Here is a 26,184-nt window from a genome sequence, read left to right as displayed (position 1 = left end):
AGTTGTTCAGAAAGCCACCGGCCACTGGCCTTTGGGGGACCGTGCCAGAAAGATGGGGTAGCCCTACAAAAATAGTTGTAGACGCTGCAATCAAGAAGAATCTAAGGAAACAGTCTTTCACTAGTTGTGTGAGAGTCCAAGTCTGGGTGCTCAACGACATAGAATGCTGGGGGAATTCTCGATGGTCAACCTGTAAGATATTGCAGAAAAGAAAATTGACGAAATAAGTAGATTCATAGCCAAATCTAGATGGTTGGACTAATAAAAAGTAGTGGTTCTACAAGTGATATATCAAGTGGTAAAATGGGGTGTTAGGTGAGTAGGTTTTAAGGGGCATGTGAAAAGGTGGTTAGTGTCGTGCGGGGTGCCCTCACGTTTTGTATGTCGGGGTCAATTCTGGATAAGTAGGAGTTTAACCTGATACAATATCCAGAACGGGAGCTTAAGAAGGAGGTACCGTCTCCCGGTGAATGTAATTTAATGTCTGTCTAAACTCTGTCTGGTCCAGTAGATGTCTAGTGAACCGCATATCTTCTGTGTGGTAATTGGGTCAAATGAAATTTCTTTTAATTTTTCATGTATTTTTGTCTTGAGAATTTGATTTGGATTTTAAATTCATTTTAGCATGAAACTTTTCTTATATTGGCGAACTTTTTTTAACTCATTTCAGTTTCTTTGCAAGCATTGGCTTTACTTCTTTTTATTTTGGTTTATTTTTATTGCGTCCGATAAGTCTATGCTAGCTATTTTGCGACTAATGAATAATTTTCAATGCATTTCTAATGCATCATTTAGGCTTAGTTTTTAGTGTAATTTTCTATAATTATTAGGCTTTCTATGCTGCTATGTAACCACCTTCCCACTGTTCTCTTCTCAATCGTGTGAACTAAGTAACTCCCACAAATTGCACCAGCTGCCAAAATATCTAAAGGACCTACTCATTACTTGAAATATTGATTTTGCAACAGCAAAGCATGATAAAAGGCACAATGGAAGATCCCTACTAGCACCAACACGCACACGCACAGGCGCACTGACATCCTCATTTTCTGAACAAATCAAAGGAATGCCTGCCGATCACAAACTCCGATAAGTTAAATAACGCATTTAGAACTCATTCAAAGGCTACCGTTCTTTTGCTTTCTTTCTCACTACTTATTTCTTTGGTCTGTTTTTTTTATAGTACACCGAAACCTGATAGAAAAATGTTCGGTAATGTGAAATTCCATAGAAGGCAAATAAGAAAAGGAAATATATCTAAAACCAAGTTGGAAAGACAATATCGCACAGCAAAGAGATGTTCGAAATGAAATCCTGCACGATCGAAATGTGTACCGCTCGATAACAGTAATTTTCAATTATTGCACAAACAAAAGCAAGCAAATAAGAAAACCTGTGCGCAAACGTACACAACTGCACACTAGCAAAGGTGATTAAATGCAAATATATTTATGTGAACATACATACATACACACAACCATATACACATAGGATGCGTACAAATATAGCGCAATTTTTATTACTATTTGCTTGTTGTGAATATTTGTGCTTTGGCCGAGAAGTATTCCTAAATAAATATTTGCCGAGATATAAAAGGCAAGTCACGCACAAAAACGCATGGATGTATGGGTGTATGGATGTATATGTATGCATGTCGTTGTTCAAAAACGGAACGAGATACTCCTTGTTGCACGATACACGAAGCTGAAATGCTAAGTAGGCTCTGAGTTGTGAAAAGGATGAAGATGAGCACAAAGAAAAAATCGAAAACTGATCGAAACAGAAATGCATAAAGCAATGAGCGCAAAGCTATAAAGGCCGTATTGATTACTAAAAATGCAATAAAATAACAGAGAAGCAAAAAAAAAACGAAAAAAAACACCAACACGGGAAACAGAAACACAGAATCAGTGTCAGTGGCAATAAAATGATCACGAAAGATCAATGCTAGAGAAAAACAAATGTTTTTTTTCTGACACCAATGCGCCAAACTGTTGAAATGGACTACAATGTTTCATTTAACGCTTAAGATAAAAATAATAAAAAAATAGTTAAATTTTCATTCAAAAACTTAATAAAAAAGTCATAAAAAAGAGATAAATTCAAGAATGCCCCACATTCAGTGCTCTCACCCACGTACATATTTGCATGGCTACAACAACAGTTTCTAAAGTAGTAACCATGAAACAATAATTAAAGCTGATGTAAGTTGCCTAATTTTCATCCTGCGTCGGCCATCTTAAGCTACTTTATAAATCCGCGATGTCCTCTTTGAAAAGCAACTTTTTATTTCAAAGCAAATTCTAAAAAAAAACTACGCAAAGGCATAGAAATGAAAAATTTTGCTCAAAAAGTTAGCAGGCAAAGCAGTTCTTTGCCACAAAACGCGGACGCGTTAAGTTTGTGCATATCCCAAAAGGCGAAAGGAAAAGAAAAGACTAGGTAAAATAAACGCGAACCTATTCAAGGGGATGGCATTCGAGCAGGAAATAGAAGAATAGATTTATTGGCAAATAGATAAAATTAGTTTGTCGCGCATTCATAAGACCACAACTTTTCGTCAGCCCGTTTTGCATTTCCAAAAAACGGTAAGTTGAAGAACAAGAAATCAACTACTCTAATCACAGCACCTTCCATAGCTACGCCTTGGGTAAAATCGGCGGCACTTCACTGAAACCAGGCGCAAGAAAGTTTGCGTGTATCGCATTTCAAAAACAGATTTCGACATTGAGCCAGATCGGAGGAGCGCGAAGTTGTCTAGTGATGCTCTTCTGATGCCTATCGATACTTTGCATTGCTGGAATGAGCCCGAGTGACGCTTCTACGCAAGCAGAGTAAATCTTTTTTTGTTTGTTTTTAAGTGTAGTTTTATTTAAACGAATTTGGATTTATGTAGATGGCATACTGATTGTTGTTGTAGTTGTAACAGCATAAGCGTTCCTCAAAAATATTTAGGGGATGCTGCTAGAGTGACAGTCCTTAGCCAGATATAAATCCAAGTCGTTCTGGTAACGTAGAACCGACTGTTGTGCGAATGCATGATTGCCATGTGTTTCGGCTGGGAAAAAGAATTGGCACATCCTAAGGAACGGCCACTCTGGAGTGGAAGGAAATGAAAGAACAAATGAGTGTTCAAGGAAAGCCTCTGAGCTTGACCTACAGCGAGTGGTAGAGGACACAAGCATTCCTTTGAACGGACTGTACACTGCGATTGACTTGAGCGTAAACGCGGAAATAGGAGATGGTCGCTGACTACTAACTGCAATGTCTCCAAAGCGCTTTGGCCAAAACTGAATTTTAAAGGGACAAAAAGCTTGCTTGGATTCAACAGATCAACTACCAGCGTCCTGACAAATGTTACTATAATGGGTCACTGCAGTATTGACTGGCCAGTAGAATGCGTGCACCTCACAATGACATCTGCGGCACTTGTGGAGATGAAGAAGAAATTGAGTCGGTACAACACCTCCTCTGTAAATGCCCTGCACTTCAAAGAAGGCGTAATAAATATCTTGGCGATTATTTCTTCGATGATGACCTGGGAAATTTGCAAAATTTCTCACTGGAGCGATTAGTTACCTACTTAAAAAGTGCAACTTGGTTAGGGGATGTAAATCAAATACAGGTATCACAATGGGCCTTGGTGCCACCGAGTATTTTGTTTAAGACAAGCAACCTGGCTAAACTAACCTTAGCTAACGACTTGTGAAACTGACAGAGGCAGATTAAAAAGTTGAAGAGCCCAAGCAAAACAATTCATTGAGTTTGGGACGATATGGCACAGGCAATATCCAAAATTCGTATATGAATTAATATATCGCACCCTAAATACAAAAGGGTCACAACTCAAAATGTACTTCTGCTCAAATATGAACGAGACGTTATCAATAAAACGGTCCGCGGATGACATATGGCAAAAATAAATTGTTTGTTTTTTGGTAGGACTGTTATAAGCTTACATGGCAAATTTCAGCGTGATATGTCACATGGTTTGTTTTCTGTGCTATTGTAAACAAGTCAAGCTCGAGTGTGGAAAATTTTGAGTTGTGACCCTTTTGTATTTAGGATGCGATATGAAGGTCTTCTGAGAATGTGCAAAATATCTTTTTTGTGGGAAAATATAGTTTAAAGATATGGATTGTCAAAGTTTTTGTGAATCGCACCAAAGTTGCAGAAATTGTTAAAATTCAACAATTAAGCAAATTTTAGTTTTCACTTTATCTTTTTGAAGTGGATTAAATCGTATTTGGACAACAGGAGTTAAAGTGTTGTTATTGATGGCATTAATTTATTATTTTATGGCCATTTATTGCCTCCTCTGGCGCTCCCCAGAGTACCATCTTAGGGCCATTATTTTTTATTCTCTTCATAAAAGACATTTCCTCGTGTTTCTCTTCAACGAGATTTCTGCTTTATGCCGACTATTTGGTGCTATGAGCAAGAATATCGGTGCCAAAATACTCCCTCTCAATACTGCCTGCATTAATACAACAAAAAGCTAACCCTATGCCATTTTGAGTACTTAATTCGCTACAGATTTTCAGAGCAGCTACATTTTCGTTTGTTCCCTCCATTGCATGCTGGAATTTTATGATTTTCATGCAAGTCAAAATGCCAACAGAAGAATATCAATTCTATATAATTTCTTGAGTATTTGAAATGCAATTAAATTAATTTGCTTCATGCCGATACTAAAGCAATTATGGCATATAAATTCAAATACCGGCGATTTGCACGCGATCTCTATGCACGCACACTAACATTACATACAGATGCTAATTGGAGTATTTCGTGGAAATAGACATGGAATGGGAATTCGAGTTTGACTAAGACGGAGGCTTTTGAAGGTGGCAGATTGAGGCGCGCAAGAAAATACAATGGCCAACCAAGAAGCGTCAAACGATCAAAGTGAAGATTTCTAATGTAACAAGAGGATTTCGAAAAATCAGCTGGCGGCAATTAAGTTGCGTAGGCAACACGCAAGCCACCCATGCGCAATGGCAAAAGAAAGTTGATGGAAAATAACAAAGTTTTAAATACTTAAGTTAAGGAGCTAAACAAGCAAGGTGAGTAAAAATATTGAAAATTTAATTACTAAAAATGTAGATTTATTTATTTTTTATTTTTATTTATTAAGCAGTAAATCTGCAGCTGTAGCAACGCGCATTTAAACAAAAGGTGTGAATGAGAAAAAGGTTTAAGGAATGAAAATTTAGTGAATTTAGTCCGAGTATTATGAAAAACAAAAATAAAATAAAAAAATAAAAAGGAAAAAAAGTATGCATAAAATGGAGAAAATGCACAAAACTGCGTAAAAAAAAAAATACTGAAAAATCAATGTGATTTTTAATCTAATTGAAACTTTCACTTTATTAAAAAATTTTAATTTCAATATTTTTTTTTATTTATCGCATTCTATAACAAAAATCATATTAATCTAAGTTTCAAACTTTGTAAAAGACTTATAAAAAATTTGATAAGTTCTCATCAGAATTATATAAGAACTTGATACATTTTCATCAAAATTTCAGAATTTCTCATAAAAACAAAAAAATGGGTACGCTTCTTTTATAGCCCATTAAATTTTGGTATAAGAAAATGTAAGTTTAAATGGCTTCAAGGTCTCGTTCATTTTTGACAATTTTAACTCTCGACGTTGTTGTGTATCTTTTCATATAAAAATAAAAAGTCGTGCATCTCAAGGCTTCTTAGGGTTCTAAAAAAATTTTTGGAGCATGTTTCAGAATTTAATGGCATATTTTAAGCGCTTAAAATAAATTTTTGAGCCCGGAATAAAAGTATTAATAATTTCGTTGATAAAAAAATGCAATTTATGCAATATAGGAACTAATTAAAACCTGGAAACTGGAGCAATGAATGTAAGGAAAGGTATACATACATGACTGGCATGCGGCTGCGTTCGGACCCACTGTAGGCATTTCTATGCTATTTTTCTTATAGCGGGCACACTTCAGCGAGCAATGCCAAGTCTCTCCGAGTGTATTTCTAACATAAAAAGGCTTCTCATAAAAACCAACTGCCATTCGGAGACGGCGTGAAACTGCAGGCGTCATTTTAGTGGAAAAACAAAACGAAGAGTTCGGTCAAATTTTATATACAAATTCAGAATCTTATATGAGCTATACAGACTCTTAGTTTTAGCTACATTATCTGCCAAAGCAAGTTGGCACTTACTCGTATTATCAGGCGCATTTCATTCATCGCTAAAATCTGCTATAAAAATCATTCATGAATTGAGACTTCTACAATATTTTTTTGGAGTAAGAATCGCAAATATGGCCAAAATACATTTAAAGATTTATGGGGTTTTTGGCGATAACGAATGCCGGAAGAAAATCTATACTAGCTGGGTTTTGTTAGCGCAATGGCCCGGGAACTGCAGCTTCTTGTCCTTGTGTATGGCACTCCTTCCTTACAACTCTGGCAACCTGTGGGCGATACAGGGCGCTGCTGTGGTAGCGCAGTGAAGTTGAAGTAAGAAAAAATAAATAAAAAAATCGCAGAAAAATTAGATGAAACTTAACCAAACTCAACTTTATAAAATAAAATAAAAATAAAACAAAAAAAAAATCGGAGAAAAATGATGGGAAAAATTAGATGAAACTAAGCTCCACCCTATAAAAATACAGAAAAAAAAATTATTCGAAAATTGTAATTCAATGAAGCCGCCAAAATGGTTATTATTTAAATGACACAGATATGGAAATAAATCGTTAATCCAATTAAACGGGTGCTTGTACGACAGTTGAGCGGGATTGCGGCACACAGCGTGGCAAGCGTAAATACATAAATGCATACATACACACATACATCCATATTAAAATTTTATGTGCATATCTTTTCTTTGTAAACCCAACATTTTGTGCGCTTGTTGTTGGGCAAATTATTAACTTGAAAATCACCGATGTCTTAGCCATGTCTTTTTTTATTTAAAATTTTTTTTTTTAATTTTTTTAATTCTTCTTCTCCACACTTCTTTTCACCACTTAAACTCCTTGCTGGGGACCATAATTTCAGTTGGCAGTTTAAATTTCATATAACTTTGTGTCTTTTGTCTATTTTGCGTCCACAGCTAATTCCAAAGTAACAAAAAGGCAGCTAAAATAACAGCAACAACAACAACATGCCCTCCAAAGGGATACAAAACGTAGCAGCAACAGCATCAACTGGGAATGTATGTCAGCCCCTTTAGATTGGAGATACGAGTTACTTTATTGGCTATGCGCTAGTTAGCTATATCTATGAATTTATGTGTAGTTTTATACAAAAAAAAAGTTACGTACGTATGTATGTACATATGTGTGCAGGTTTAAGCGCATCATAACGTCTATCCTAATTTCTAACATGTTTTGTTGTTATTTTCCTGAACTCAAACGAAGTCACATTGGAGTTAGACTGCGCAGCAAAGCAGATTTGAGGCAACACAGCTCAGCTCAGCTCAATTCGAGCAACGACAATAAATTTATAGCTACAACAGCACCAGCGCTAATGTAGCATCTTTTCACATTCACACACACACACGCACGCACATACATACTCGTACATATGCAACACAATCTGATCGCACGCAAAAATACACACGCAGTCGAGTATTTGGAATTTATTTTTTGGTAATATCATTTTTTGTTACTTTTTTGTTCTATCATTAAATTTTTTATTCTCTGGGGGTTTTTTTGCCGCAAAACCTTCGTTGAGTGGCTTAGCAGTCGCGTTGAATGGGCGCATGCGCGCTGCTGTGATTACTATACATACATTCATGCATACCTACATGCATGTATACATACATACATAATTACATATGTTCCCATACATGCATATGTTTGTTAGCAACAACAATGACTGTAATGAAAAAAAGATACTTTTAATCGGCATAGCAGCGACAGCAGTTGCGCTAAGAAAAGGAGTATAACAACAATAAGCGCTTGAGTACAGCTCTTAGCCTGATTGAGTCAGCCGGCAATCATAGATGCTGCCGCCAAACGGGCTGGGTACCACCTCCCTCTTCTACGAAATGACGCAGCAGCGGCGAAGCCACACACACGCTCATACGACAATGTAGCCGTTAGCGTGTGAATTTTTCGGTAGTCACAGCAATGGCATAGTGGTGTGGAGGATTTTGGTAAATTTCATCAACAAAAATAGTATACAAGCTATAGAAAATATAATATAAGAAAATTTAAAAGTAGGAAGCTGTAAGATTTTTATAAGATTATATTCTTCTTTTGAAGCAAAGTAAAATAATAAATTTAATAATAAATAAAATAATAATTGAAATAATAAATAATAACAGAAAAAATAATAATAATAGAATGGAAATAGAAAAAAAAAATAGCATTAGAAAAATAACACTGTGCGACAGTGAAAATATACTTGTATAGAGACCTAGTACAACTTGTAGGTATAGTAAAACTAAGAAACATGGTATAGGAGAAATTTCTAATACACCCCCAAAATCTCATTTTATGGCCATAAAACCGTTTTTCAGTAGGTTGATGTGAACAATCACTCCTAACTTCGCCAATTTCCATCCGATTTCGAATTTGCTTTTGTAGTTTGAAAGAACAAAAACAAGCCTTTTTGACAGTGTGTTGACAATTTTTCTGAAATGACAACTGACGAGACTGTAGACGGAAGTATTCGGAATTTTTTTATTTTTTCTCTATTTTTTTCAACTTTGACATCATTTTTGCGATATTATAGGATATTGAGGATGTTTTTTAGTACACTACTGTTATAGTAAATTTAGTTCTGCGTCGAATGAGCTATATTTAACTGTAATTGAATTGAAATTAAAAGAGTTGTGTGAGTTTTAAGATTTTATTTTTTTTTTTACTAATTTGGTATGTAGGTATAACTTACGCTAAATGGGAATAAGGACGTGTTTTGATGCGTTATTATAGATACGTAATATTTATTGGAGTATATATGTATATATAAGAGTACACTGTACTGCATACAACAGAACTGGTTAGAACTTACGAAAATATCTGACATATTATAGCACACTTTTTTTTCAATAGAAATATGGAAAAGCTCCCAAGTGTACCAAAGTTCACACTGTACATTGATTAACAAAAGAAGTTTGTTATTATAATTTAACCTTATTAAAACGTCAAAGTTTTATTGTTTGTTTCATTGAAATTCAAGAGATATAAATCAAAACGTTGCCAGAAAAGTCGAATTTCTCAATATTCTCCGATGATGTGCCATCATCAGCCTTATCATAAACCAGATGATTGTTATTTTTGTAAAACGGACGTAAACGGTCATCATTATAAAGCTCGAAAGCACATAAAGTATGCTGATGTTGCAAATGTTAAGAACCCCGTAGTCTTGGACGATATGATTGACTCAACTGCAGGAACTGAAGGAAGTTCAACTCATTGCTGATTAAAACTGATGATGAAGAGTACGTTCCGTCTGGTTCTAAGTCTTCAGAACGACACATTCTATCAAATTCAGATTTTCAGGATCATTCTCGTGATTTACTTCTATCGGGAAGACAATATGAAACGCTCGCTTCTCGATTTAAACAACGGAATTTAGTTGATGACGACTTCAGATGAATGATGATGATCGAATTTCTTACAGAGAAGTATTCAAAACTGATGAAGAAAATGACAAGTGTACCGCACCATACTAAACTCCAAAGGGCCGTTTCCAATGAATTTTTAAGTTTGGAACCAGTTCCGTTGTGTACTGCACCGTACCACCCGTACCATACCGTACAGTCCTGCACTGCACAATACTCCAATAAATATTATGTGTTTATAATGACACTTGTTATCATTTTCATGCTTCGATGCCTACATACCAAATTAGTAAAAAAAAAAAAAAATCTTAAAACTCACACAACTCTATTAATTTTAATTCAATTACAGTCAAATATAGCTCATTCGACGCAAAATTAAATTTACTATAACAATAGTGCACTAAAAAAATCCTCATTATCGGATAATATCGTAAAAATGATGTCAAAGTTGAAAAAATAGAGAAAAAATAAAAAAAATCCGAATACTTCCGTCTACAGTCTCGTCAGTTGTCATTTCAGAAAAATGGTCAACACACTGTCAAAAAGGCTTGTTTTTGTTCTTTCGAACTACAAAAGCAAATTCGAAATCGGATGGAAATTGGCGAAGTTAGGAGTGATTGTTCACATCAACCTACTGAAAAACGGTTTTATGGCCATAAAATGAGATTTTGGGGGTGTATTGGAAATTTCTCCTATACCATGTTTCTTAGTTTTACTATACCTACAAGTTGTGCTAGGTCTCCATAAAAGTATATTTAATTTTTTTTTTTTGTCACACCGTGTAATTGATTTAAAAAACAAACTTTTAGTAAAATGAATAAATAATTAGGCGAACACTTCTGTTAGGTGTTTGGCCGAGCTCCTCCTCCTAATTGTGGCACACGTCCTGATGTTGTTCTACAAATGGAGAGACTTACAGTTTTAAGCCGACTCCGAACGGCACATATTTTTTATGAGGAATTTTTTCATGGCAGAAATACACTCGGAGGCTTGCCATTGCCTACCAAGGGGAGATCGCAATTAGAGAAATTTTTTTTCTCATGCACGGAGAATCGAACCTATGCACTCCCGAACGGCAGTCACGCATTAACCCATTTGACTACCGCGGCCGCAACTAAATAAATAAATAAGGAATAGTCAGTCAGTCATCTTCATAACACTGAAAATTAAAATGAAAATAAAAATAGAAATAAAAATGGTAAATGTAAATGGCATATTTAAAAAAAGGATTTTTGAAAATAGATTCAAAAAATTTGTTAAAAAAACAAACTTACAAAATATTGTATATTTCAATGCAACTAAATAAATAAATGAGGAATAGTCCATCATTTTCGTCCCACTGTACCACATATGGTGTGTATGTAGCGGCGCAGACACACAGTCAATTTCGTATTAAATCCAAGTGATTGCGGCAAATTTTGTTTATTAGATGCTGTATTTGATTTGTGACTGCCGGTGGTTGTTGCTTTTGTTAGCACAAATTTTGTTGTTGCATTTTTAAATTGTTTGTTTTTTCGTTAGCATAAAATTTGTTGCTTCTATTGTATTTTCCATAGTTTCTTTTTCAGCTGCGGCTGTCTGCCTAAAGAAAATCTTGAGTTTTTTGCTGTAAATATTCATGCATACATGCATACATACATACATACATACATACATGCATACATATATGCTTACGTACATATTTTTGAACTTTGGAGAAAACCAACTGATTTGATTTTATTGACTTTTACTTTTAGTTGAACCCTCCGTTGGACACCTTTTTTTTAGTCTTCGTTTGGGCACCCGGACTTTTTTCGTTCTCTTCGAGGATCATTTTTAAAAGGTTACATCCATAAATTGATAGAAAATTAAATTTTAGGAAGCTACCTGGAAGCTCAAGTTGTTAGCTATAATAGAAATATGAAAGTGAATTTAGTTCAAAGTCTAGCCAGTCCCGAGTGCCCAATGGAGGGATAATAAGTGATGCAGAAAACAAATTTTTAATCGATAAAAAAAATTGTAATTTTGGAAGAACTTTTATTATGTTTAGATATTGTATTGTACCTAGAAGTTCACTGGTAAAACATGCAAAGTCGACCTCGGCTGTTTTTGAAGTTTCCACTTTCCTAAGTAAGCGAGTGGCAAAAAAATTGGACCAAACGAAAATATTAATATTTTTTAATTTTCTTTTATTTGATTTAATTTTTTTATATATATTTTTTTTTCTTTTTATTTTATCATATTTAAAAAGATTTTTTTTTAATTTTATCTTTATTTCTTTTTTATTTATTTTATTTTGTTATTTTATTTTCTTTTTTTTCCAATTTTTCGTTTTTTTTTTTAATTTTTATTTCATTTTATTTTATTTTATTTTACTTTATTTTTTTATTTTATTTTATTTTATTTTTTATTTCTCTATTTATGTTTTTTATTTTTGTTATTTTTTTGTTGTTGCTAATTGTTTATTGCTTTTAAGCCACTAAATTGTCACTCTTCTTTGAATCGCTATTATTTTTTATTCCCGCTAGTAATTAGAATTCTACATTGTCTTTGTTTTTTGTTTTTGCTATACCTCTCTAAGCGTGTTTTCGTTTTCCCTTTGTTGTTGCTCTTCTCGTTTTCTTAAGCTCCTCTCAAGCCTTTAATCTTGAACGCATCAGCAATTAATGATGCCACCTAGTAGTACACGCAGCTGCCCCAAATAAGCTCCAAGAAATCAGTTAAGAAGTTAAGAGCATAACAAGAGAAACAAAAACAAAAGCGAACATTAAATAGTTTATATTCAAAATAAAAAAGTATGCATGTAATAATAAATAAAATAAAACACGTATGCCAAATTTTGTTCGCAAACGTCATTTTTATAAATTTCTTATTTTTTCTTTATTTACATCTTTCTCTACTTCTCGTTTGCACCCCTCTCCTTCCCCCTCCTCTTTTCGCATATCACTTTCTACACTTTAAAGACTATTTGAAGCAGCTGCTTTGTGCTGTCCCGCTGCGTGCATACAACTTCTTAGCTACGCTTCTAATGAATTTATCTATTCATGTTTTTTTTTGTTTCCTTCTTCATTATCATTTCCTTTATAAGTAGGTAATTATATTTGTTGTTGCTAGTTTTACGATGATTATCGTACATTGGTACATATGTAGCTTTTCTCAATCCCCGCGTTTGTTGTTGTTTGTAACTGATTTTTATGAGACAACGTCGGCGCAGAGCTTTTGGGTGTTCTGCGCTCCTCCTCTTCACAATTGTCACAAATCTGATCAACGTTTTTTGGCACAGCTGCGTTTGAATTTCGATCTGAGAAAGCCTGTGTTGAATTGCGTTGAGGGGTAATGGAGGGGCTTGAGTTTTCGTGAGCCGCAAAGATTAAACAGTTAATGAAGCGAAAATTGGTGGATATTTTACAAATTGGTGAAACTTTACCTCTAATAACGCCAACGGAGACAGTTACATACTTTTCAGGAGAGAAAAATAATTAATTTTGTTTTGAGAGCATTTCCAGCAAGGATGATTGGTTAGAACGTTTGGCCAGCCGATGTAAAATTGTGTGAGGAATTTCGACTGGCCGTTACCCATAGTAAAACGATTTTTAGAGATGTGGCAATGGGCAATTTTTTGGAAGGATTTCGCGCTTTATTATTGATATTTTATTATTTGTTATTTTTGGAAATTGTTTCATCATCATACAGATTGGTTGAAAAGGAAGGAAAAGAAATACAAAAACATAAGAAAAAAAATAAAAAAATAATAAAAGAAATTGAAATTGGAAAAAATTTAAAAAATTAAAAAGAAGTAAAAAAAGTTAAAAAAAAAAATAAATAAATAAAAATAAAAAATAAATAAACACAAATAAAAAATAAATAATAAAGATATATAAAAAAAATTAAAAAAATAAATATATTTAATAATATTTTTTTTATTAATTTAAATATCTTATTTTTTTAATTCTAATAAAAAATTCAAATAATTTTAAATGTATGTAAATGTTCTTTACGGTGTGGTTGTATGGTGGACAGCACTCGAAAAACGGTGTAGAGTAGCCACAATTGATCGAGTCCAAAGAACAGCCTGCCTCCTGATAACAGGATGATTAAGTACAACACCTACTAAGGCTTTAAATACGTTGCTTCACTTGTTCCCTATCGATCTGGCTGGCAAAGCGATTGCAGCGAAAGCAGCGACACGCATGAATGCTACATCGAAATAAAATAAGTATCTTGGCCATTTGACCATACTGAACAGGAACACTGTTATCTCAAAACAAGACGGTAAAGTGGGATTTGGAATCTTTTCCAATTCCCTTCACATCAATCTATCATTTAGATTACCCGACTACTGCAGTGTATTCCAAGCGGAAGTATGCGCTATCTGGTATGCTGCGAAAACTATCTTAGAAAAGAGAATATCACTAGAGGATATCCGCTTTTTCACTGACAGTCAAGCGGCCGTTCGGGCACTGTCTCTTATCTCTTAACGAGATAAGTGCTCAGAATTCTGTCCAAGTTATCTGGATACCGGGTCACAGTGGATTCGAAGGTAACTGCAAAGCTGATGAGCTCGCAAGAGCTGGAGCTGCTCAATCAAATGCCTTTTGGGCACTCACACACGTCGGCTCGAGGTTCCTCAAAACGACCTGTGCAGATACTACGAGGACGAAGATGAGGAAGTATCGAGCAGGCATTTGCTGTGCCGGTCTAGCCAGAAGTCGACTCGCTCTTCTTGGCTCTCCAACAATTGACAATCTTTCAGTACTCTCGGACTTGAAAATCGAATCTCTCATCAAATTCTCGAAACGAATTAATATCTTTGACCAAAATCTATAATAAAAATCTCGGTTAGGTGGGAAAATCATACAAAATAATGGGCTCTAGGGCAACACAACGGACCCAACTTGCGGTCTATGTGGCACTCCGATGCGGGGTCACCCTTAAACCAACCAACCAAATGTTCTTTTAATTTTAATAAAAAAATAATAATAAAAAAATTAATGAAAAATGTAAATTTAAAAAATTGTTTGTACTATACAAATATTTAGTTTTCGTAATTTTAATTTAAATAATTTTTCCTAATTCTATTATAAAAATCAAATAATTTTAAATTTTCTCTGAATTTTAATAAAACAAAAAAATTATAAAATTGATAATGTCAAATAAAAAAATTTGTTGTATGTTCTTTTCAAATATTATTTTTCATAGTTTTAAATTTGTAGATTTTAAGCATGATTCAATTATAGAAGGTTAGGTAAGTAAACAGCTTTCTCGCTCCCTCTTGACATATCGGCTCCCTTATTTGAAAACGTGTTGCTTCTTTACAAAAAAAAGTACCTATTTCACAAAAAAATTTTTGAATTGTAGTAAAAACTAAACTTTTGGTGCAAATTATTTGGTCGGCAACACCGTTTCCACTTTGACGCTTTGCTTTGTTATTATTCGTTGAAAATCTTTTATCTGTTTGTAAACATTCAAGTAAGTATAATAATAAAAGCTAATTATTTTGTAAATTAACGTCGTTTTTCACTATTTAGGTCGATTATGTCTTACATATGGTGATAGTCGATTATTTGGAGTCGGCTTTCTGCTGCAGAAAACCACCGGTTTGTGAATTTTCATACATGTAAGTCCAGATCAGACATTTGTAAAAATTCTTATTAAACTTTTTCATTCATAGGTTTTTATAGCAGCGTTTTTGCAAATATAACAGAGACCACCTTACATACAATACATAAACTACAGTTAGTAAGTTCTTTTAGAATATTTGCTAATAAATTGTAATAAATAAAAAGTTTTTATTTGTAGGACTTCACAGACGGGCAATTGCTGCGGAAGGTGTGTGTTGAAGAGCTAGGTGGCCCAACTATTGTGGTTTTTAGAAACGAAACGCGCGTATTTCTACCATTGTCTCATGTGGTGCTACGGACAATTTCATAGGAGACATGGAGCGTGTTGTGTATGATGGTGCAAATACCTGTTTAACATGTGACGGTCATTATGTGCCTAGTACTGCTACCTCTGAAATCAATTTGACTTCCGAACTGGCTGTCCACGTCGATACCTTACCCCATCTAGAACAATATGCTGTACGTAGATGTATGCGCAACACCTACACGAGCAAGTCCTCGCGCTTTAAGTCTACAATTACAGATAAGTTGTAATGATATATTTGTGAGTTATTTTTAAGTTTTTGGTTTACAGGTTTTTGATTTCTGTCTGAAGTAAGTGCAGCGTTCCAACACCTATACGAGCAAGTGCACCCACATTCCTCATATTTCCCCTCCGATTCATTACTGAGACACGTGGTATTGATATACGTAAATTTACAAACCATCACAATTACTAAAAGTGGATTATATTACCAATATCTAAAATTTTTCGATGTATTAGTTTTAGTCTATATTATTGTAATACATTTTCCTATTAATATTAGGGACGCAAAGTATATTAAGGTAGACAAATTTTAAACTATAAACTAGTAAATTTGTAATTTTTATTGCAAACTATTTTAACTCTTCTAATTTCAATTTTTTTCTTATATTTAGAAATGATCGACTGAACTTCTGCTTTCGCAATGTCTTTACGGTAACATACTACATGTATCTACATGTATTGTTATGCACGAAATAAGAAAAAAAAATTAAACTTTCTGTTTCATCTCATTCCTGTCGATTAAGTATATTTTGACCTTTGGTGTATTAAAAGACTTGTACTATTGTAGTAAATTAAACACATTAAATTCCTTTATTATGACTATTTTTTGTTCTTTTCCACAAAATATACTCAAATCTATTGCAAGATTATATATATATATATATATATATAATTGGCGCGGGTGGGGTGTTTGGCCGAGCTCTTCCTCCTATTTGTGGTGTGCGTCTTGATGTTATTCCACAAATGAAGGGACCTACAGTTTCAAGCCGACTCCGAACGGCAGAAAAAAAACACATACATAAGTAACATCACATAGTTCTGCGTGCTCTTGTGTTAGATAAACATCCAAAATATTCTAAATAAATATTACATTTGTTTAAAGAAAAAACTATAATTTTTCTGTCGTTTCGTTTTAATGTAGATTAAATAACCAATATACTTGTTTTTCTCTTAGTACAGGACTAATTAGTTACTTTACGTGCTTTTTTACTACCTCTAGGCAAGAAGGGGAAAACATTTTTCCCTTTTTCCCATCCTTCGTAAATGCAGCCCTAAAATAAGGGAGTGTCAAAGCGCCCTTGTCACTACTTACCTAACCTTCTATAATTGAATCATGGATTTTAAGTAAGTGAATGAACTGTACTTTCATACAAAATTTATAAAAATTAAATAAAAGCAAAACTTGTCAATAAATTCCTGTGCTATAGTTATTAAACGCACAGTGCTGAAATTTTTTTTTTTATTTTCTCATGTGACAGAGCTTTTCATAGCACATATTTCCATAATGTTCGAATGAGATAACAATTTTTAGGATATAAGAGGACCCCATTACATTCCAAAGATGGTACTATTACATGATTGGCCACTAAGTATGGTGAAAAACGCAATTGTGAGAGCAACTTCGGCTGCCATATTCATTCATACTTCTTTCATACGAATATATCACTAATGCAATCTCAAGTTTTTTGTAAACACATCACCTGTCAAGGATGATAGAATGCAAGGTTGCGCCTTCCGAATTCGCTGTGTCGGAGCATACTGGAGTTTTAGGGTAACTAGAGCTGGAGCTGATTAAAAATTGGCTGGCATTTTATCCACCACTGGTTTACCGCAATGTTTTTGTTTTACTCAGTAGACAGCATGGCGAATCTATAGAAGGTGTTGTCATTAGAGTAGTTCTTCAATTTAATTAAGAAATGCTAGCAAAACCGAATGACGGAAAGTTGTTGTTGTATTGTGAATGTGCGACAAACTAATTTTATCTATTTGCCATTCATTCCATTGTTTTATTATCTTTCAAAAGTTCAAATTTTAAAAATGTTGTTTTTGCTCGAATTCCACTACCTTGAATAAATTTGCATGTCAGTCTTATTGGACAAAGAAGGTCGAAAAAGGACAAAACAGGACAGAAAAGAACAAAAAATGCCAAAAGGTCAAAGGAGGCCTACGAAGGCCGAAAAAGGTCAAAATCGGTCAAAAAAGGCCGAAGAGGGTTAAAAGAGGTCAAAAAAGATCAAACAAATGGAAAAAGGGATTCGTTATAATCCTTAACTGTGCGTTTATTTGATATTATTCTGCAACATGACTTGGCTATAAGCAACGGAAGGTTAGGTAGATAATAAGTGGCTAATGCAGGCTTCTTTTCTTATCACTATGCAGATAGGGTAGCTCAAAAATAAATGTATTTTTCTTTATGCTACGCGAAAAATTTATAAAACAACTATTTTTTCATTTCATTATTTAATATTTTTCATTGAATTTCTGTGGCAAAAATCCACTTTTGCGGAAATTTGGTATAAAATGCTATCGATATTACCTTCGAATCTTCTCTTTTAATTTCACTTCCCAAATGTCCAAAAAATTTTATCCTAGGCTTTAATTAAAAACATGGCTCAAACCATTTTCTTTTATAGGCGCCCTGAAAACCGCTTAAAATTAAAAAAAAATCCTCCTTTTTTAAAATCTGCGATTGGACAACCGGGTCTCTGGCCTTTTTTCGTCCTGTTCAAGGACCTTTTTAAATGGTGATATCCATAAATCAATAGAAAATTAAATTTTAAGAAGCTACCCGGATGCTCAAGTCGTTATCTATAACAGAAATATGTTAAATACAAGTCCAAAGTGGAAGAAGTCTGACAGACCTGGATGCCCATCGAAGGGTTAAATATTAAATAAAAATATTTAAAAAAATATAATACAGTAGGTTCTGTTTTTATGCGGCTTTTTTTTATGCGGTTTTGAAATAGTGCGGTTTTTTTTTAAATTACAAAATGCATGTCGACCTATCGGGAATTGTACATATAAACAAGATTCTAAACCAGCTAAGCAAAAACTCATCACAGATTCATGCGGTCTATGGAACGTATCTATAGTTATAATATGGGACTAGTGCCCTTTTTTATGCGATTTTATTACATTATTTCAGATTTATGCGGTTTTAGCATTTGAAACGTATCTATAGTTTTACTATAGAACTAGTAGCTTTTTTTTATGCTGTTTTTTTATGCTGTTTCTTGCGGAACGTATCTACCGCATAAAAACAGAACCTACTGTATATTAAACTAAATTTTAAATTCATTTTTTTATTTTTATATTTTTTATATATATATTTTTTTTAAATTTATATATATATTTTCTTAATTCTTATATTTTTATATAAAATTTTTATAATTAAATTAAAATTTAAATTAATTTTTTGTTCTTAAATTTTTATATATATTTTTTTTTATTTATATAATTTTTTTTTAATTCTTATATTTTTAAATAATATTTTTATTATTAAACTTAAATTTAAATTAATTTTTTAATTTATGTTTTTATGTATATATTTTTAAATTTATATATACAAAAATGGGTGTTTCATTTTCTTGCCCTTAAACTAAATTTAGGAAGTCAAAAAAGTTTTCTTTTGCGTTGAGCTACCCTAATACTTTCTCAAATCAGGTCAATAGCTTTGCTGATAAGTTTCAGAAGTTCAGAAATATGCCTGCTTAGATTATAAATATCTGTGTTGCTTGATTTCAGAAACTCAGTTATTCCGAGTTCAGGAGTGGGAGATAGATGGACAGGACTCAAAACCGTAAGTTCTTTAAAACATAATTTCAAACTACGCTGGAGTTGCTATATTTTCAAAGGAAACAGCTACACCATACATATGTACATTCATATGTACCAGTTTTGGCTATTTATTTATTTACTTTTTAATTTCGAATATTCTTTTACTACACACAGTTCATACTACAACAAAAACCATACATATAAGGCAAAGTTTCAAACTTTGTACAAAATTTTCATGAAAATTTCAAAGTTTTTACTCAGATTTTCTGAAAAAATTTCAAGTATGCAATTTTACAGCTCATGGAATTTTAATAAAGTGCAAGTTTCAAGTAAGTCAAAAATCACACTGCTTTTTGAGAATTTTTTCCAGTCGCGATCTTGTGCAATTTCTCCATTTAACCTTTTCTATGGAAGAAAACACCCAACACCGTCAGCAGAAAAAATTCTCAAAAATCAACGCGGTTTTTGAACCGCTTGAAACTTGCACTTTATTATACAATAATCTGTAAAACTGCATACTTGAAATTTTTCTAAAAATTAAAAAAACTTGAAATTTTGATGAAAATTTGCGGGGTTCTTACAAATTTCGAAAATTTGCTTTACATAGTTTTTGTTGTAGTATGAACTATACTGTTCAGTTAAAGTTATTCAAATTGAGCCCAGAAAATAGTGAAACACTCCATTTACAATTTCCGTCTCCAAGACTTAATTTAATTTTATTGCTTTGAAATTAAGACAACAACTAAATCAATAAAGCTAAAAAAAAAATAGTCTCAACAAGTCATAAAATGTGCGAGAGAATGTGCAATGTATAAAACACATTTGGAGCCAGTGAAAAGAGTGAAGAGTTAGGGAAATATATTTGATGGAGTTAAAAGAAACTGTGAATCATTGTTATTTAGTGTTACAACTACAAAATTTTATTTTGTTATTGCTTGCTAATGCTTCTGTTGTTGATCTTGCTGTTGAGATTTCTACGCTCTTCCTGCAGTGGTGGTAATTACAAAACTTCACTGTTCATGCTAACGTCTTTGTTGTTATTGCTGCTGCAGCTGTTTTAGTATAGTCCACTTTTTGTACTTCTGCTTTTTTTTTGTTTTCAGTTTCTGTATATCTTTTACGAAGCTGAAAACGATTTCGAAGAAACCAAAAATCCCAAACGCAGCAAATGACGAACAGATTGTCGTAAAGTAGAGAAAAGACAATGGCAGGATTGCCCACAAATGAGATATACAAATGTGCATATGTTGGTGAAAAAACAAAAAGAAAAACAGTGAAACGAATCAACACATTCAAGGCAACTAACTACATACACGCATACATATATACACATACATACACATGTGAACGTAATCAGCCAAATTCAATTCAACTGCAAAGGTACAATTTTTAAGTTAGCTGACTCTGCTTCTTAGCTGTTAGCAAGCAACGAACGAAAATTAAAAGAAGCATACATACATACATCTGAACGTAGATACACAAACATTGTTCGAAGGAAAGGCGATGAATGAGTGCCAGAGCCGTCAACAATGTAGCGTACGAATTGGAAATAACAGATGAGGCAACGCAGTCGAATAACTGCCGCAGCTCCTTAACAGCTGAGGGAAGATCAACCGCCGAACGCAAATGTAAAGTACAAAAGCAAAATTGGTTAATAAAGGAATGTCTGAAGCAAACGACTAACGCGTAGAGAGCGCTCTCTATGGGAAAGTATGCAAAGGCAAATATGAAGGAATCAACAGAAAGAACGATTGAATTTACGATCGAACTGACAGCAGTGAATTAAGATCATTTCGGCGGTTAGCCAACAAAAAGAGCGCGGCAAAACTGCTCCAAAATTTGGCTTGAAGCTGTAGAGGCAACAAGGAGCACATTTTGTGTAGCATTTGTATGAGGCGTATGCATGTATGAGTGCAATGAATGTGAAAAATATGAGAGATGCGAGAAGAAGGAAGAAAGAAGGTGGTAGTTTAAGGGTGAAAAATAGAATAAGTTTTTACTTGTAAGACAAGTTAAGACAATAGAAAAACGATTGAATTTGTGTTAGTCAGCAAGCAAAGAAAGTAAATGATTTTAATTACAAAAACCATTAAATGTTTTTGTAAGCAAGAAAAAGGAAAGAAGAAACTTATAGGCAATAAACGAGGATCATTTGCAAAGTACACGCAAAAATAAAAACTACAAAAATACTTTTTATTTCTCGAAACTAGTTTGTTGGTCGCTTCTGAATAACAGGACATTTACAAATCTGAAAAATTACCATTCTTTCTGCAATCACCTGCTCGTTTGAATAACATTTTTTTCCCGCCAGCCATTTCTTCAAATTGAAGAGCAAATAGTAGTTCGAGGGATATGAAGGAGTCAGGTCGAGAGAATAGGAGAAAAGTGAAACAAATTGATTCCTGCTGGAAGGATCCATGACATACATACATGTGTCCCAATGTCCCAGCCGACGCAGCCGTTTTAGCGAACGAGCGTGATCACCTATGCTAGGCCGATCCCGGGGATCTCCGCATAAAGAATCTCAAATTGGAGATTCGGCAACTGGTCACCCAACATAAGCAGACTAACAGGAAAAAGCACCTAAAAATCTGCAACTTCACCACTGTGAGTAAGCTCTGGTCCACCGTAACGACACGGTGGCTATCACCATCCTGACAAGTGGAAATCAGGGAGAATGGTTCCGCTACTGAAACCTGGGAAACCCGCCAACCAAGAGTAGTCTTATCGCCCGATAACTCTCCTTTTCCCAGTAGTGAAGGCTCTTGAAACACTCCACACGAAGCATCTAACCCAACCTCACATCACCACAGCACTCACCGCCATAAACACTCAGATAAACCACGGGCTAAACCAAAACCGCCCCTGTGAGAGAACTGTTCTAGTAGCGATGGACCTGAAGAAGGCTTTCGAGGCTTTCGCCTTCTCTGAGCTCACAACCGCAATTGCTACTAAAGACCGAAATCGCAACAAGGGCAAAGGCAAAGAAATATTGGTGGTGACATTTAAAGCAATTGGCCGGCCAGTTCTAAAATACGCTGCACCTATCTGATCGCTTGGAACTAGTAATATGCAGTGGACAAAGCTCCAGACATGCCAAAACACTGCTATTCGGACAGACGGTTACTAGAAGAATTCGTGCGACAACTCCTTAAGAAAAAAACGCAATAGCTGCTTTCGATTCATCATTTCTCTGATCGCTAGTTTTTAGAGTTTACTGGGTGGTGAAACCACGTACGGATTAAACGTTTATACATACATACATACATACATACATATGTCTTTATTTTATAGAGTAGTAGGCTGATCTTGTTGCCTTACGACATTACAACGGAGCAGTTCGGATCTAAGTAGATGTGGCTTGTCACCATTTACCTTAGTTTCATCTTTCTCTTAGTCTTTAGACGAACGTACATTGCATGATCACCAAAAATAACCAAAAACAAAAATGAACAAAAATTATTAACCACAACTTGCTCCTGAAAGAACACATGTGCCTCATGCGCTGAAATATCCAAAATCGAAACCGGTTTACATTGTAGCCAAAAAATGTACGGGACACAGAAATGAAACGAAGCTGAGATGTAGTAAATTGGAATAAAATACACATACATATGTGTGCGAGTGTGTATATGCTATTCCATATGATAAATCAGAGAAGTAGGGAATCGAAAAGGAATAAGAAGTGCCTTAAGAAAGCAAGCGTAATACACTCATGCATACATACATACATATGTACAGGCGAAGCGGGAGAAGCACACAGAGAATGAACAATGAAGACAGTTGTTGGGGAGGCCAAAAACAACAGCAAGAACTTCAACTGTCTTCAGGCGCAACAGTCTTGTCCAAAAGTCTTTGCAAGAAAGCAGAAAGAAAACAACAAAAATAGGAGAACAAGAAGCAAGAAGCAAAAAGATAAGGAAAAACAAAAACAAAATTAAAAATTTAATAGCATAAGGCTAATGGCACACATATGCATGTATGTAAGCATGCAAATATATATATATGTATGTATGTATGTATGCATGAATATGTCCGCATTGGAGGGTGGTTTCTGCTGTTATTACGCTGCTATGCTGCCAAGCTATGTTTTGCCGGTTTAATTGCTTTCTGCTTGCCGTGCTTGCTGATGTATGTACATATGTATGTGTATATGTACGTATATGCTTGTATCTACATAACTTATTGAAGGTTAGAAAAGGCATAACACAGAAAGCGTTAAGACTGGTTTCTGTACGAGCATATAGCTCACTTTTTGTTGTTGGCGTTGTTGTTTTTGTTGTTCTTATAATCTTTGTTTGTTGTTGTTGTTTTTATTGTTGGTGGCGTATGTATTTGTTATTGTTGTATTTATTCGTGTTGTTGTTCTTTTGTGTTTGTCTTTGTTGTTGTTACAGCAGCAGCATATTGTTGTTATTTTTTTGTTGTCAACAACGATTCGCTTGATTGTTGGCACACAAAATGTTACGGTGTAGTTGTTGTAGCCAACGTGCGCTATGCCCTTTCGTATTATTGCTTCAAATTTCAAATCATTTTCGCTTTCTGCTTTTATTTATAACTGCCTCCAACAACTACTATTTTTTTGGGAGCCACATACTTACATACATCATTACTCCCCATTACTCTTCGCACTACAGCGTTGAGGTGTATGAAATGATCAACAAAAGCACATTTCATACTACATATATACGTACATGCATACCTATACATATGCACACATACCCATGTAAGTATGTATGTATACTAATTTCGGTACGAAATCACAAACCAAAATAGTGAAGCATTAGCAATTCGACAAATTCGCTCGAATTCAAAAACTGGTTCTGTGAAAACAATGCGCCAGGTATTTTGACAAAACAACAACAAAAATAACCAACTATGGTTGGAAGCTGAGAAAAGAACAAAAATTTTAATAAAAAGCGAACATTTTTGAAATTAATTCCCAATTTATTAATTTTGAAAATTAAATAAAATAAGCAGTAATGACAATACTTTGCATATCTCAGCTCAGCCATATTCTACAAATCTTCAAAATGCACTTTCTTAGGTACTCTTAGTGTTGTCCTCGATCTGAGCACGCCGACTCAGAAGAATTCAATTTAATTTGCTTTTGTATATTAGAAATTTTAGTTTTCTTTGTGAATAAGGTGAGTTTCGTTCTCGCTGTTTTAACCCCAATCTGATCTACTCTGTCTAACCGAAAATATCGTCTAGGATTTCCAAGCGTTCACAAACTGCCAGCAAGAATATAACTGAAATTTACTATGATAGTTAGTTTATAATGGGAGACCAGTCAGCAGTGCTTATGTTTCAGCAGCTGTCAAAGCTATCAATGACATGCAGACCCGCTCATCAGCATCCCCCTGACTGTTGTTAAAGGGCAATTGCACAACATATTTCTCAGGAAAGCTCAGAAAAGGCGAAGCTCCATTTTTTTATGTGCTATTTCGAAAACCCTTTGGCCCCAGTACAATAGACGAAGGACTCAGAAAGTCCTGGAGACTCCTCGCCATTCAATTTCCAATTTCTAGCGGGAAAACTGGGTTTACAATTTCTGCAATGGAGCTGTGGGGAGTTTTCAGAGAAGAAGACTGTTGAGCATTTTCTCTGTAAATGTCCGGGCGCTCCTTTTTTCGACAGCCTGAGGTAGTGCGTCAACCTAAATCCTATCAATCTTATCCATTACATCAACAGCTCTGGCTGGATGTAGATATCTGTTTGCTGGAGGTCTCAAAATAGATAGTATCAAAACGGCGCTTTGGTGCTACTTGGGGAGTGCCAGAGTGACACTTTAGACATTTTACTAACCTACCTACCATATTCTCCGTAGCTTACCAATTCATCATTCATCGTTTCACACTTGCCGAACTCAAAAACACCGTCGAAATTCGGCTCAACTGAAAATACGTAGAACCAGTTTTTTGTTTTTTCAGTGTCAGTTGAAACACCGCCAGCTAGGCCGAGGCGTTAATTGATCTTCGTTCCCGTGTGTTCGCCAAAATAAAGGCGATACTCTGCAGGTGCAAATGCACTGCGCTCCTCGTCTTGTAAAAGCAGAAAACCTAGCGGAGTTTGTGGGCTTAAACACTCTTAAGCAAAACCTGGCTGAAAGCTCTTCCTTCCGCACTCGTTTCCCTACTTATTTCCAAGAACACACTTATGTGCCTTGACGTAGTACAGATAGACGCTTTGCGGCCGAAAAGATGGTAATAAAAATTTGCATACTTCATTAAATACTCGAGCCAGCGATGAGCGATGTGCCTTTGGTACATCTATGTCTAACAATCCCTCTCCTTAATCTACAGCTGGATTAAGAATCTTGCTTCTTAGCACTCTAAACGCCTCGTGGAACTATTAGAGTTAAAAGTCTCACTGATACAGCAGCTTTTATTAAATATAGGTATATATAAAAATTAACTTCATCTTGCGGATGAAGCTGGATATTTTAAAGAAAGACGAAATTCACGAGGCTCAATTAAGTTTCTCAAGGCATACCGACTCATGAAATTATTAAAAAAAGCTACACAGAAAGCCCGAAAATAAAACTAAACTCTTACCAAAGTTACTACGAGTTTCCACGATTTATGTCTATTCTTATCTTCGATTTTCACTGAGTTTGTGGCTGAATAATTTCCTAGTAAGAGAGTCAGACCGGACTTGAAAATATAATTTAAATGAATGAATTTATCCAAATTTCAAAATTATTAAGTCCCAAGTTATACACTAAAAGAAGAGGTGGCATCGCAAGATTTAACAAATCAGTGGCCGCGTAACTGCAGATGGTCATTCCTATTTTTGTTTTTTGATGTAAAATAATTTTGTTTTATTTGAATTATTGATATTTTGGTAGAAACAAATAAAACTACATAACAAAACTACAATAAATAAAATTGTTTCGGCATCACACCGTTTCATGAAATATAAAAAATTAAAGAAAATTACATCGC

At 34.5% G+C, this 26,184-nt stretch overlaps 1 protein-coding gene and 2 long non-coding RNA genes across 4 annotated transcripts in view; 2 read left to right on the top strand and 1 right to left on the bottom strand.

Annotated features, from left to right (window-relative positions):
- LOC128859028 (neurogenic protein mastermind) overlaps positions 1-26,184 on the bottom strand; it is a 66,105-nt gene that overhangs the window by 6,401 nt on the left and 33,520 nt on the right. The gene's annotated exons all lie outside the window — the stretch shown is intronic.
- LOC128859029 (uncharacterized) lies at positions 14,776-16,032 on the top strand. 2 transcript variants are annotated; one of them, XR_008454096.1, is made up of 5 exons: positions 14,776-15,001; positions 15,061-15,149; positions 15,204-15,271; positions 15,332-15,680; positions 15,728-16,032. It is a non-coding gene; the product is annotated as an uncharacterized LOC128859029 (long non-coding RNA). The 2 variants fall into 2 exon arrangements; XR_008454095.1 differs by having other exon boundaries at positions 14,777-15,001; positions 15,332-16,032.
- Positions 19,219-20,790, top strand: LOC128859030 (uncharacterized). The gene is made up of 2 exons (XR_008454097.1): positions 19,219-19,259; positions 20,341-20,790. It is a non-coding gene; the product is annotated as an uncharacterized LOC128859030 (long non-coding RNA).

The sequence above is a fragment of the Anastrepha ludens genome, chromosome 3 (assembly GCF_028408465.1).
Source record: "Anastrepha ludens isolate Willacy chromosome 3, idAnaLude1.1, whole genome shotgun sequence".
In the NCBI taxonomy this organism is placed as follows: Eukaryota; Metazoa; Arthropoda; class Insecta; order Diptera; family Tephritidae; genus Anastrepha; species Anastrepha ludens.
This window is presented reverse-complemented; position numbering and strand designations above follow the sequence as displayed.